The 12,812-nt window shown below is 39.9% G+C and overlaps 3 long non-coding RNA genes across 4 annotated transcripts in view; 2 read left to right on the forward strand and 1 right to left on the reverse strand.

Annotated features, from left to right (window-relative positions):
* Positions 1–7,933: 7,933 nt before the first annotated feature.
* LOC118494495 overlaps positions 7,934–12,812 on the forward strand; it is a 45,196-nt gene continuing 40,317 nt past the window's right edge. Inside the window, exon 1 of the long non-coding RNA XR_004896657.1 lies at positions 7,934–8,115. This is a non-coding gene — a long non-coding RNA (uncharacterized LOC118494495). The remainder of the gene's footprint in view (positions 8,116–12,812) is intronic.
* On the reverse strand, positions 8,270–12,291 carry LOC116048631. Of its 2 annotated transcripts, XR_004104696.2 has the most exons (4): positions 12,034–12,291; positions 11,286–11,339; positions 11,023–11,163; positions 8,270–8,585 (listed from the first exon to the last, which is right to left on the reverse strand). It is a non-coding gene; the product is annotated as an uncharacterized LOC116048631 (long non-coding RNA). The 2 variants fall into 2 exon arrangements; XR_004104695.2 differs by lacking the exon at positions 12,034–12,291 and having other exon boundaries at positions 11,286–11,630.
* LOC116048636 lies at positions 8,585–9,599 on the forward strand. Its single transcript, XR_004104705.2, has 2 exons — positions 8,585–8,762; positions 9,502–9,599. It is a non-coding gene; the product is annotated as an uncharacterized LOC116048636 (long non-coding RNA).

A 12,812-nucleotide genomic window follows, 5' to 3' on the forward strand; every position in this document is an offset into this window, starting at 1 on the left:
TTATCACTTTTCGACATACTATCCTATGACTTTTTTATGACTTTTTTGAAATATCAAGTCTCTACCTCACCTGCAACATTCATGGACTGTCATTCATGACTTAAACCACACCAGGCAGAACAAAGAGAGGATGGACTTTTTCACCTGTATAAAGGCCTCTACACACCGGGGGCATTTTTCGTGCTATTAATTTGCACGTCAATATATTTTTTATCACAAGTTTTTTTCACACAGAACACAAATATTATGCGCCGATAAAGCAACGTCATTTTTTTCCGAAACAAGGTTGATTTCTCTGAGCTTTCATGACGCGAATAAAGACATCAACCTCACAAGACATCACATTGTCTTGTTTACTGATGATCATAATACAACAACATGGAGGCTGCTGTCTGACCTATAGTTGAAAGGAAAACTTTACTACTCCTTTCAACTATCACAAATGCAGCTTTTACCAGAGACTTTCTTTCCATTCTTACCTTTCACAATAAAAGCCCTAGACATATGCTACAAATTCATAGTATTTCGCTAAAAAGAAACCTAATAAATAGTTAACAGTAGCTAGTGTTAGCTTTTCCTGCTAACATTAATCCCCGTCACTCCACTCAGCAGCCGGGGAAACAAGACAGGATACCTCCAGTGGTTTTCAGGAGCAGCAGCATTTATTTGTGCTCAAATTGCAGACTCTAGCTACTGTACAATCACTTGATATCTTCACCGCTTAACGTTAACTCTCCTCTGCTCCGATTGCACTCTCTCTTACGCTCACACTGCATCTTCTGTCCCTTTCTCTCTCTTAAGCAGCTGTCCCCAGATGAAACTCAAACTGTTCCTCTGACACTGAGCTGGCGGGGAAACTTTTATTGAAAACTGTCGCAGATTCGCTTCGCTGCCGGTGTGAATAGTTTTGATGTGAATTATTCACAGCCGATTATTTCGCATTTTCGCATCACTTATTCGTCACGCCCCCGGTGTGTAACGGCCTTAACACTTATATTTTGGTCACATTAAATGTTATGCCTGAAAGTTTGATATGTTGTTTTGTTTATGCTAGATTGCAGAGTTCAATCCTGTTCAAGTAAAGAGAAAATTAAGTACAGATTGTGGATGCATTAATGATGTACTTCAAGATGAGCTAAACCTAATTTGTTATTGATTGTTTGTTATTCAGATCTGTGACATTTTCTTTAAATATTAATTTCTTTAGACAAAATCATCCATCATCCAAGTGTAAACCATGTCTCTGTATTAACGACAATAACATGTTGGAACGACACCACTGGATCCTGTGTTTTAAACGTGCCATCACATCAGATGTTCAGTGAGCCATCAGCACTTCGTCGACATACTATACTTTGACTTTTTTATGACTTTTGACAAACTGTACTATGTTTTTTTTTTTTTTTTAAACATTTTTCGACATAAAAACCTGTAAAAGAAAAGTCATAGAATAGTATGCTTTTTTTGGACATACTATACTATGACTTTTTTCGACATACTATACTATGACTTTTTAATCACTTTTTTCGACATACTATACTGTAACTTTTTATGACTTTCGACATACTTTTCGACATGAAAGAATCCTTAGTACAGTATGTTAAAAAAAGTTATGAAAAGTCATAGTAGTATGTCAGAAAAAGTCATAGTATAGTATGTCGAAAAAAGTCATAAAAAGTCATATTAGTATGTCAGAAAAAGTCATAGTATAGTATGTCAAAAAAAGTGAAAAACGTCATAGTATAGTATGTCAAAAAAAAGTCATAGTATGTCGAAAAAAGTCATAGTATTTCGAAAAAAGCCATAAAAAGTCCTAGCATATAGTATGTTGAAAAAAGTGAAAAGGTCAGTTTAGTATTTAAAAAAAAAGTCATAGTATAGTATGTCGAAAAAAAGTCATAGTATAGTATGTCGAAAAAAAGTCATAGTATAGTATGTTGAAAAAAGTGATTAAAAAGTCATAGTATAGTATGTCGAAAAAAGTCATAGTATAGTATGTTGAAAAAAGTGATTAAAAAGTCATAGTATAGTATGTTGAAAAAAGTCATAGTATAGTATGTTGAAAAAAGTCAAAGTATAGCATGTCGGAAAAAGTGAAAAAAGTCATAGTATAGTATGTCAAAAAAAAGTCATAGGTCGGAAAAACTCATAGTATAGTATGTTGAAAAAAGTGATAAAAAGTCATAGTATAGTATGTCAAAAAAAGATAAAAAGTCATAGTATAGTATGTCTAAAAAAAATCATAGTATGTCGAAAAAAGTGAAAAACGTCATAGTATAGCATGTCGAAAAAAGTCATAGTATAGTATGTCGAAAAAAGTCATAGTATAGTATGTCGAAAAAAGTCATAGTATAGTATGTCGGAAAAAGTGAAAAAAGTCACAGTATTCTATGTCGAAAAAAGTCATAGTATGGTATGTCGAAAAAAGTGATAAAAAGTTATAGTATACTATGTTGAAAAAAGTGATAAAAAGTCATAGTATAGTATGTAAAAAAAAATTTGAAAAAGTCAGTTTAGTATGTCGAAAAAAAGTCATAGTATAGTATGTCAAAAAAAGATAAGTCATAGTATAGTATGTCAAAAAAAGATAAGTCATAGTATAGTATGTCGAAAAAAGATAAGTCATAGTATAGTATGTCGAAAAAAGTCAGTATAATATGTCAAAAAAATAAAAAGTCATAGTATAGTATGTCAGAAAAAGATAAAAAGTCATAGTATAGTATGTCGAAAAAAGTCAGTATAATATGTCAAAAAAATAAAAAGTCATAGTATAGTATGTCAGAAAAAGTGAAAAAAGTCATAGTATACTATGTTGAAAAAAGTGATAAAAAGTCATAGTATACTATGTTGAAAAAAGTGATAAAAAGTCATAGTATAGCATGTCAAAAAAAGTCATAGTATAGTATGTCGAAAAAAGTGAAAAACGTTATAATATAGCATGTCGAAAAAAAGTCAAAGTATAGTATGTCAGAAAAGTGAAAAAAGTCATAGTACAGTACGTCAGAAAAAGTGAAAAAAGTCATAGTATTGTATGTAGAAAAAAGTGAAAACGTCAGAGTATAGTATGTTGAATAAAAAGTCATGGTATTGTATGTCAGAAAAGTGAAAAAAGTCATAGTATAGTATTAAAAAAAAGTGATAAAAAGTCATAGTATTAAAAAGAGCACTATTATATATTGAAGTAATCATTTTACTCATATTATTATTACTAAAACAGAGGGAAGCTGTCCATGGTGCTGAAAAAGAGCTGTCCATGGTGCTGAAATGGAGCATTGTTACTAAAACAGAGGGAAGCTGTCCATGGTGCTGAAAAGTGCAAAAAAAAAGTGATAAAAAGTCATAGTATAAAAAGAGCACTGTTACTTATATATTGAAGTAATAATTTACTCATATTATTATTATTACTAAAATAGAGGGAAGCTGTCCATGTGCTGAAAAAGAGCTGTCCATGGTGCTGAAACAAAGCGTTTACTAAAACAGAGGGAAGCTGTCCATGGTGCTGAAATGGAGGGGGCTGTCCATGGTGCTGAAACGGAGTGTCATGGTATTGTATGTCAGAAAAGTGAAAAAAAATCATCGAGCACTATTACTTATATATTGAAGTAATACTTTTACTCATACTATTATTACTAAAACAGAGGGAAGCTGGAACATTGTTACAAAAAACAGAGGAGTGCTGTCCATGGTGCTGAAATGGAGGGGGGCTGTCCATAGTGCTGAAAACGTTTTTGACATCTTCATTTTTACTTCACTTTTGTTAGTGCTTATAAGTTTACACACCTCATGAGGATTGAACCCACAACCATGCGTTCATGAATTGTACCTGGGGTCTGAGGAGGCTGAGGAAGAGCCGCTCCAATGCCTTCATCAGGTGTGAAGTGAGAGCCACTGGTCGGAAGTCGTTCAGCTCGCTGGGCCTGTTCTGCTTGGGAACCGGAACAATGCAGGATGTCTTCCAGAGGGTGGGCACTCTCCCTAGCTGCAGGCTAAGGTTGAAGATCTGTTGTAGTGGTTCCCCCAGTTCTGCAGCGCAGGTCTTTAGTAGTCTCGGACACACTTTATCCAGGCCTGCTGCTTTCCTGGGCCGGATCTTCCTCAGCTGTCCTCTGACCTGGTCTGTGGTGATGTGAGGCAGGGATTGTGTTGAAGTGAGGGAGGAGGAGGGGGGGATTGTGGTGTCAGGGGGGAGGTGTGTAGAGGGAAGAAGGAGAGATGGCTGCGGTGAGGGTGGGGGTGGGGGGGACAAGGGCTGGTTAAATCTGTTGAAGAAGTCATTCAGCTCATTCACCCTCTCCATTGTCGTCGTCCCCATTGGTCGGAGAATCGGCGCAGCGGGTGCGGTATTACATTCACTTTATCGCACCGTTGTGACGAAAAGAGAGCTGAGCCAGAAGGCAAAGATCTACCGGTCAATTTTCGTTCCTACCCTCACCTATGGTCATGAAGGCTGGGTCATGACCGAAAGAACGAGATCCAGGGTACAAGCGGCCGAAATGGGTTTCCTCAGGAGGGTGGCTGGCGTCTCCCTTAGAGATAGGGTGAGAAGCTCAGTTATCCGTGAGGAGCTCGGAGTAGAGCCGCTGCTCCTTTGTGTCGAAAGGAGCCAGTTGAGGTGGTTTGGGCATCTGGTAAGATGCCCCCTGGGCGCCTCCCTAGGGAGGTGTTCCAGGCACGTCCAGCTGGGAGGAGGACTCGGGGAAGACCCAGGACTAGGTGGAGGGATTATATCTCCAACCTGGCCTGGGAACGCCTCAGGATCCCTCAGTCGGAGCTGGTTAATGTGGGAAAGGGGGTCCCCTGCTGGAGCTGCTGCCCCCGACCCCGGATAAGCGGACGAAGATGGATGGATGGATAGATGATTAGCGAGCAAGAGCACATAAGCGCTGATGGCTTTGGGGTTTAAAGTGCTGATCTTGAACTATGAGGATATAGTTTCAAACCTAGCGGTCAAACTTTGTTAAATGTCATCTTCTTATTTTCTGTCATCGCTACTGAAATGCCCCAAAATACCATACAATGCAGATACCATCATTCTCTTGTGGTGGATAATAAACTGAAGGAAGACTTTCTTTGACACAAACTAATGTGATGTGTCCTTATTTTCACTCAAACAATAAGTATTTAAACGAAATGGTCATCATTTCTGACTAGTGATTATTCTTTGGGACAAAGATGAACTCAGATCAGTCTTTCGATGGGGGTGTAGAGGCAATGTTTTGCTTTAGTTTTCTTATAAACTAAAGGAAAACTTTCTTTGGCATGCACTTGTGTGATTGAGTGATAATAATGCCACAGCATTATTATCACTCAAACAATAAGTAGAAAACCCAATTTAAACCAAATATTCAACATTTCTGACTAGTGATTATTTTTTTATGACAAAAATGGACTTTGCCAGAAGTGTTTATATGGTGGTGTAGAGGCAGTGTTATTGGTAAATGACTGTAAAGGTTGTTGGTTCAAATCCAGCTGTCACCTATTTTTTTTTTTAAATCTGTCCTCTTGAACACCTACTGCTACATTCATGTGAACAAACTGAACCTGATGAGTTACTATCACTGTGGTGTAGTGGAAATGTGATGTGCTGTACCACAGATTGTTAGTTCCAATCTAGTAAGGATGTCCTCATGAATGCTTACTACTGCACAATCAAAGTGGAACTCTGAGTATGGACTCAGATACAAACGAGACTCCAAAAAATCGGAAATAATAACTAAAACGTACAGATTAATTATTTGTAATTGCAGCAGACATTTTATAGACATATTTATTTTATTTTAAATGATGTCCACATTTCATAGCCAAACAACATGCTTTGTGGAGACTACTTCATGTTGTTCAACTCAAATCACAGAAAACAGCACAAAATAAGAAAATAGTTCAGATTATAATATAAAACTGCAGTTCTTCCTAATTCACATCCAGCAAATGAGCTGAACAAAGATCTGCCGGCAGGAGATGAGCGTACTACAGATAATCTGAACGAGGTTTAAGTAGCAGAGGGGGGGGCACTCACTGGTAAAGACGGATGAACTGAGGATGAGGGTTGACTGGGTCCAGGGGTCCGTAGATCATGTGCACTGAAAGACTACTGCACTACGGATAAGAGAGAGTCATATGGAGGAAAAGATGGATCATTGAACACTGAGAAATGGAGGAGTGTTACAAAAAGAAGTCTTTAAAGGAGGGTGGCTTGGTTTAAAATTAGAGGATTTTTGATTCTGAAGAACCAGCTCAGAAACCATGCCTGAGTGGGCATTCACACAGCCCGCATCGGTTGTCAGACGGCACGGCAAAACCGCAGGTCTTTCCATTAATTTTGAATTGCCGCAGGGGGAACGTGCAAAAAAAGCAGCGTGCTGCGGCTAAAAGTTGAGACTGAATCAACTTTTGGAGAAATGCAACCCCATCACGCTGCGGTGGCCAAGCATGTAACCGGCAATCAGACTTGTCAGTCGGTTTTAAAACGGGGTGAAAACATGAAACACAAGCACTGAACTGCTCAGGAGTTTGTCTAACAGCTACATGTTTGCCAAACAACAAAGCGTAGTCGATCTGTCTCACTCGTCTCTTTTCTTTCTTTCCCTCTTTCTCCGTGACATGAAGCTGAAACGTGAGAGAGAGAGTGAGAAGTGGCTCAGCAAGACAGGCTGAAGCCTCCCGGTAAATGCTAGATCACATCCACTAGACGTGTTGACGTGGTTAGGTTCAGGCATGAGGAGTGGGGATTGGTTATAGGGTAAGGATAACAGGGTAAGCCAATCAGAGGCAATATAAGGCAGGCCACCAAGCACATCCTTTGACAGCGACCACAGACGTCCAGTGGATCCGATCTAGCATCTACCCCCCCGGCTCCCCTCTCTAGCTAAAGATTTCCAAGGAGCCTCCCTGGTAGTATGAAGACAGTGCCACACAGCATTCAGCTGCTTATTAACAAGCTCTGGCCACATGGTCTGAATTGGCACTCTTGGACTTGCATGGTGCTTTGAATGTTCATTATGAGAGAGAGTGAAGTGGCTCAGCAGAACAGGCTGACGCCTCTCGGTGAATGCTAGATCACATCCACTAGATGTGTTGACGTGGTTAGCTTCAGGAGAAGTGGGGATTGGTTATGGGGTAAGGATAACAGGGTAAGCCAATCATAGGCAATAAGGCAGGCCACCAGGCACGTCCTTTGAGATCGACACGTCTAGTGGATCCGATCTAGCATCTATCTCCCCCCCCCCCCCGGCTCCCCTGTCTGTCTGGCTAAAGATGTCCAAGGATTCTTTGTGACTTTGACTGTGAAGAACAAATAATAGAACGAAATTTTCTTTCCAGCCTGGCGAATAGCTCACCAGGATAAGATGCTGATGTGATAATTCGAGGTTGAAGGATCAAATCCCAGCTCAGTCAAATGCTTTTTTTTTTTTTTTTTTTAAATGTCTTGCGTCAGTGATGTAAGCATTAAATACAACCTCCAAACAGCTCATTTCCAGCATAATGGATAGCTCAATATGATAGTAGTGATATGATCTGTTCAGAGGGTTGTGGGTTCAACTCTTTTGAGGTGCACTAAATTTTAAGGTCCAATACCCAAAATGAAGACGTCAAATACACAACTAGACAGATACAGCTTGTATTAGATCTGATGGCTCAGTGTGATAGAATGCTGGTTGGAGGACACAAAGGTCAGGGGTTCTAACACAGGGACAGTCAACTTATTTTGAGCTTTACACCCAGAATGACAAAGACAAATACAGCCGGAGAACTGTTCCACACGTACATGCGAGGATAGCGCGGTTGGTTTGTTCTCGACACTAAAGGCGCCGGTGTCGGGTTCAAGACCAGCTCGGTATCAGCGTATGTGCGCTTAGATAGGCCACTTAGATAGGAGATAGATAGAGAGGTTAGGAAAGGAAGTGCAGGCAAGAAGAGATTAGGAAAGTATTAAGGCAGGGATCAGAATAAGGGAGAGACCAGAGAAGAGTAGGACAAGTCAGAGAAAGGAAGAGACCAGAGTAGGACAACTCAGAGAAGAGTAGGACAAGTCAGAGAAAGGAAGAGACCAGAGTAGGACAGCTCAGAGACAAGTCAGAGAAAGGAAGAGACCAGAGTAGGACAACTCAGAGAAAAGTAGAACAACTCCGAAGAAGGAAGAGGCCAGAATAGGAGAAAGGAAAACATTGTAATTTGAAGAAAAAAAACAACTTTTTTTTTTGTGGACGAACAATGATTTACGTCCACTTTTATGGCACTGTGTAATAACACTTTCTGACAGATTTTCAAACATAACACATGTTATGACAGTGTTATTACAATGTAATAACTATGTAATAACACTTTTTGACATTCTGTACGACTTTTTTGACATAATACATGTTATAACAGTGTTATTACAATGTAATAACTATGTAATAACACTTTTTGACATTCTGTACGACTTTTTCAGAGATTTTTTGACATAATACATACTACTACTATTTATTTTTTATTCATTTTTTTCATGGCATACAATACTATGTGTAAACAGTGAGAACAGTATGAAGAAGGCAAGAATGGAGTGAAGGAACTTCTCCGTTGTGGTCCAGAAACTCTGCACTCATCTGGGGAGAAAACAAGAGAAAGCAAGAGTTTATTGGATTGTTCTGCTCCAATACATTTGTGTCCATTTTAAGGAGGAATAAAAGACGCCGAGACACAAGGTGGAGCTACTAGTGCTGACAACTGGAGCTCAGGCCGTGTTTAGTTAACATCATTTAGTATCTGAGCTGCACCCTAAGGTCGGTTACACACTGGATGCGTCGCGCAAGCGTGGCGTTTCTGTTGCGTCTCGGCTGCGTGGCGGCTGCGTGGATTTTTCTGTGTCCTACACACCAGAAGCGTGTCCTGCACGCCTGTCCGGCGCTGCTCCTGCTGCTAGGTACTAACTAACTAACTCTGAAAAATGGGTAAGTGGGCTGTCTGTTTATAACAACTTAGTGTAGCTATAAAGAGCCTATAGAGCCTCTCTGATGTTGGACCGTCACTCAGAACACACACTACGTTCTTATTGTAGCCTATCCTACCCTTTATATATCGGCTTGTTCCACGTATGGGGAGAGAGTTGTTAAACATAAATATATAGCTACTGATCTGATTAAAGCACGACAACGTCGGCAGTACTGACTGCAAAGTATGTTACAGAATATTTCGTTCTGTATGAAAATCTTTTCTCTGAAATTTTTTATTACATTTATATCTATATTGATGTCAAAACCTCGAGACTTTCAAACATCAAGATGTCATTTATTAATATGCATTCGTGTCTAAATGACATATAAACATATTTTCCTATTCTATTTTGCCTGGAAACGCTTCGCCTCGCGTGAAAAATAGGTGTCGGTTCTATTTCTAGCAGGCGCGCGTCTCAGGCAGGCAGTGTGTAAGCTCTAACCTGTTAACATGGGAGCCAAAATATAAACAGACACGCCACGCAGCTGACACGCTCGCGCGACACATCCAGTGTGTAACCGGCCTAAGGTCAACTGCATGCAGCTGCATTGCAATCCAGCTGACACAAAAACCGTAACAAATGAAATGTGTGACACATATTAATATCAGGGCTGCAACCTGGGGGGGGGGGGGGGAAGGCCGGTGCGGTCCGATACCCCGTACCACTAAACGATTCTGTGCCAGTACGCAGGAAGTGAAAACAGCAGCCGCCTGCCAAAACCCACACATGACGACCCGTCACCATCACATTTCCCAAACGACAGTTTTCTTATGAATTGCTTCTAAATTGTTCCAGTGTCAGTGTTTGACCTGTGGTTTTTAATCCATGCAGGAGGGAAGCGCCTGTCCAGAGCTGTTTAGTTACTGCTGGCTAACGTCAACTTCTCCTACAGCTGACTGCCTGATATTCAGTGCTCTGGGTCGTTAATGGCAAAAATTACCAGCAAAGTGGTGTGGGTTTAAAACTTTTGTCAGCCTTCACAAACAATTGTGTGGCACTTTCACAATTTTCACAATAAACATGATGCCAAGTATTTCTAATTTTATTTCTATGCCATACAGGCGTTAAAAAATGCAACTTGTGTGTTCAGGGATGCATGAAGCTGAGGGCGGGAGGGGAACAATATTAAGTGATGAAGGGTGGGGGTTAGAAGTACCAGAAAGAACTTCAATCTACTTTCACACTCAGCTGTGTTATTTTCAGTGTTTTGTCTACAAAATGTCAAACTCAAAACCCATCCGAGTGGAGAAGATGGAACCAGCTAAACGTTGTCAGAGATTTATGACAACTAACAACAGCACTACACCACCAAGCCTACCACGCTCACACGTCCTCTCTGACAGCTTACCAACAACTCTAAAACTAACGCTGCCATCAGTGTCGTGAGCTGACAGAACATTCAGCTTCAGCACAAATTCTCTTAAACATTTCACTCATTGCTCATGCGTTTACTCCTTCAAAACCTTCAAAACCCAGCAGACCTGCCGAGGCTTCAAACTACAACCTTCTGAACACCAAAGCAGCCACCCGACCAGCGGGTTTTAGAAGATGTAACACAGGGAGGACAGCAGCTTACACTCTGCTCTATCACTACATAGGCTTATTATACCTCTTCAGCATAAGCAACACAACACAACCTGGGTCTAACATACACAAGGTAACAGTTGTGCCACTGGAAATATCTCCACCACAAGCAGGAATTAAACCCATGCAAACACTTAACCACTGACCTAACAACACAAGCATGTGAGCCATCAAGTCTTTTCTCATTAACATTCTGTTTGAGGACATTTCCACAAACAGTGTCTCAGTTCCTCCAGATATATATATATATATATCTATATATATATATATATATATATATATATATATATATATATATATATCTATATATATATATCTATATATATAGATATATATATTAGAATCCTTACTGTGGCCAATGTTGCTGAGATTCTGGACTCTGTGTGACCTGACCCTTTCTAATGAACTCAGTCCCTCAACATTAAACCCAGCAGCTGTTCATCCTGAGAGGAAGCATGTCCTACCTCAGAGCTTCAGCACAGAGAAGATGTTCCTTCACGTGGTCTCTAGAAGGTTCCTCTTCCTCCTCTTCTTCCCAGATGGCATCCACTGAGGCTGCATATCTGCAGCTAGGAGACAAATAAAATCACTGCAGTCCCACACAGCTGACACTCACAGTAAAAAGCATACAACGATGAGCAACTGTTATGGCATGTATAGTTATATTTATAGTTTGCGTTAGCACTGGAATGAGGAAATGTTCATGACACCAATGGCAAAGACAAACCTGCGGACCTCCAGCTCCCACGGACCATGTCAACACCAGTCCACCTGCAACCGTCTATTTGCAGGAACACCAACAAAACCGATATAAAACGCCATATTCCTTCTCACGGCGATGCATACTTTTCGCCTAGCATCACTCCGGTAAATGTGACCGCGGGGTCGTTTCTTTGTTCGCCCCCCAACAGCCAAAGTACCAACAGTACAGACGTTAGCGTAAGCTAGCCGTGAGTTAGCAACGGGACACAGGAACCGTGTGTGTGTGTGTTTGTGTATTCGGCTACGGCGAGTGGATAGTGCCGCGGATGGTTATTGCCTAGGGAAGGAGACTGCTGTGTGACATGCCGTCACCATGCCGTCCAGCCTCTGACTGACCTCCTGACGTCATCCATTCGTCTTTATGAAGATGATTCATAATCCATAAATTCATCCGCTCGAGTCGCTACATGTCCAGAGGTCGCAGAGTCGTCTTCGGGTCAGTTTGAAGTCGGCCGGGGGTCTGGAGTGTCAGTCCACATGAGGGTCATCATCAGATACCTCTCATTTATCATCATCATCATCATCATCATCATCATCATCATCATCATCGATCCTGATCATTTACAGAGGTATTCCAAAAGAGGGGGACGGGCAAAGAACAACAAAACAAAAATGAAATCAAACAAAGTAGTTTGATAATATGTTTTTGATAAACAATCCAAATACGAGTTTCTTTCAAATAAGGTAAACACATTGAGCAACCCCAGCTTCACCTCAACATTTACGGACTCACTCATGGTCCCATCTCAAGTTACTGTCATTTCACTGAGCAAAAGCACAGGATGCTTTTAGTTGTCCTCTCAACCTGTAGAAGTTATGAGCACAAATACATTTCAGGCTTGACCCACTACTCTATTACTCTATTTATGCAGTTCTGCAGCTGCAGTTGTGAGTGATTATTTGCAGACTTATTTGTTTCTTGTCTATCATTATTACATTAGATTCTGCTGGTGGCCCTTTGCTCCCATGTCACCCGCTACAATCCTGGCACGTAGCCTACTACTTGTTGGATGTATATAAAATTAAGAAGTTAAACACTTCTTAAATATGGAAGACAAAAAATGACTTCATCAATACTGAAATGAATGCTGAAAATACATAAGTAACACATGGATTTTAAAATGAATACATGCATAAAAGTGTTAGTTATTCATGTATGAATGCTTTGAAAAAAATCTGAAAAAAATCTGAATTTGTTTTTTGGGGTATTTTACATTTTTAGTTTTAGTACTGTACTTCTACATTTCTACATACACTTATGTCTATTTAACATTTATTTTATTCTTTAATTGCATGTATATAAATGCAAGAAATGTATGTCCCGAATAATTACCAGCAGTCATGTATTTTTGTATTCATTTATATATGCATTTTAATATTTCACTATTTATTCAAGCCTTTTTCTTTGTATATTATTTTATTTATTAATTAATAAATGCATTTTTTTGTATTACTTCAATTGATGTGTTTTTTCAATTAAGGTTTGCTTTTA

Source organism: Sander lucioperca, chromosome 24 (assembly GCF_008315115.2).
Source record: "Sander lucioperca isolate FBNREF2018 chromosome 24, SLUC_FBN_1.2, whole genome shotgun sequence".
NCBI classification, from domain to species: domain Eukaryota; kingdom Metazoa; phylum Chordata; class Actinopteri; order Perciformes; family Percidae; genus Sander; species Sander lucioperca.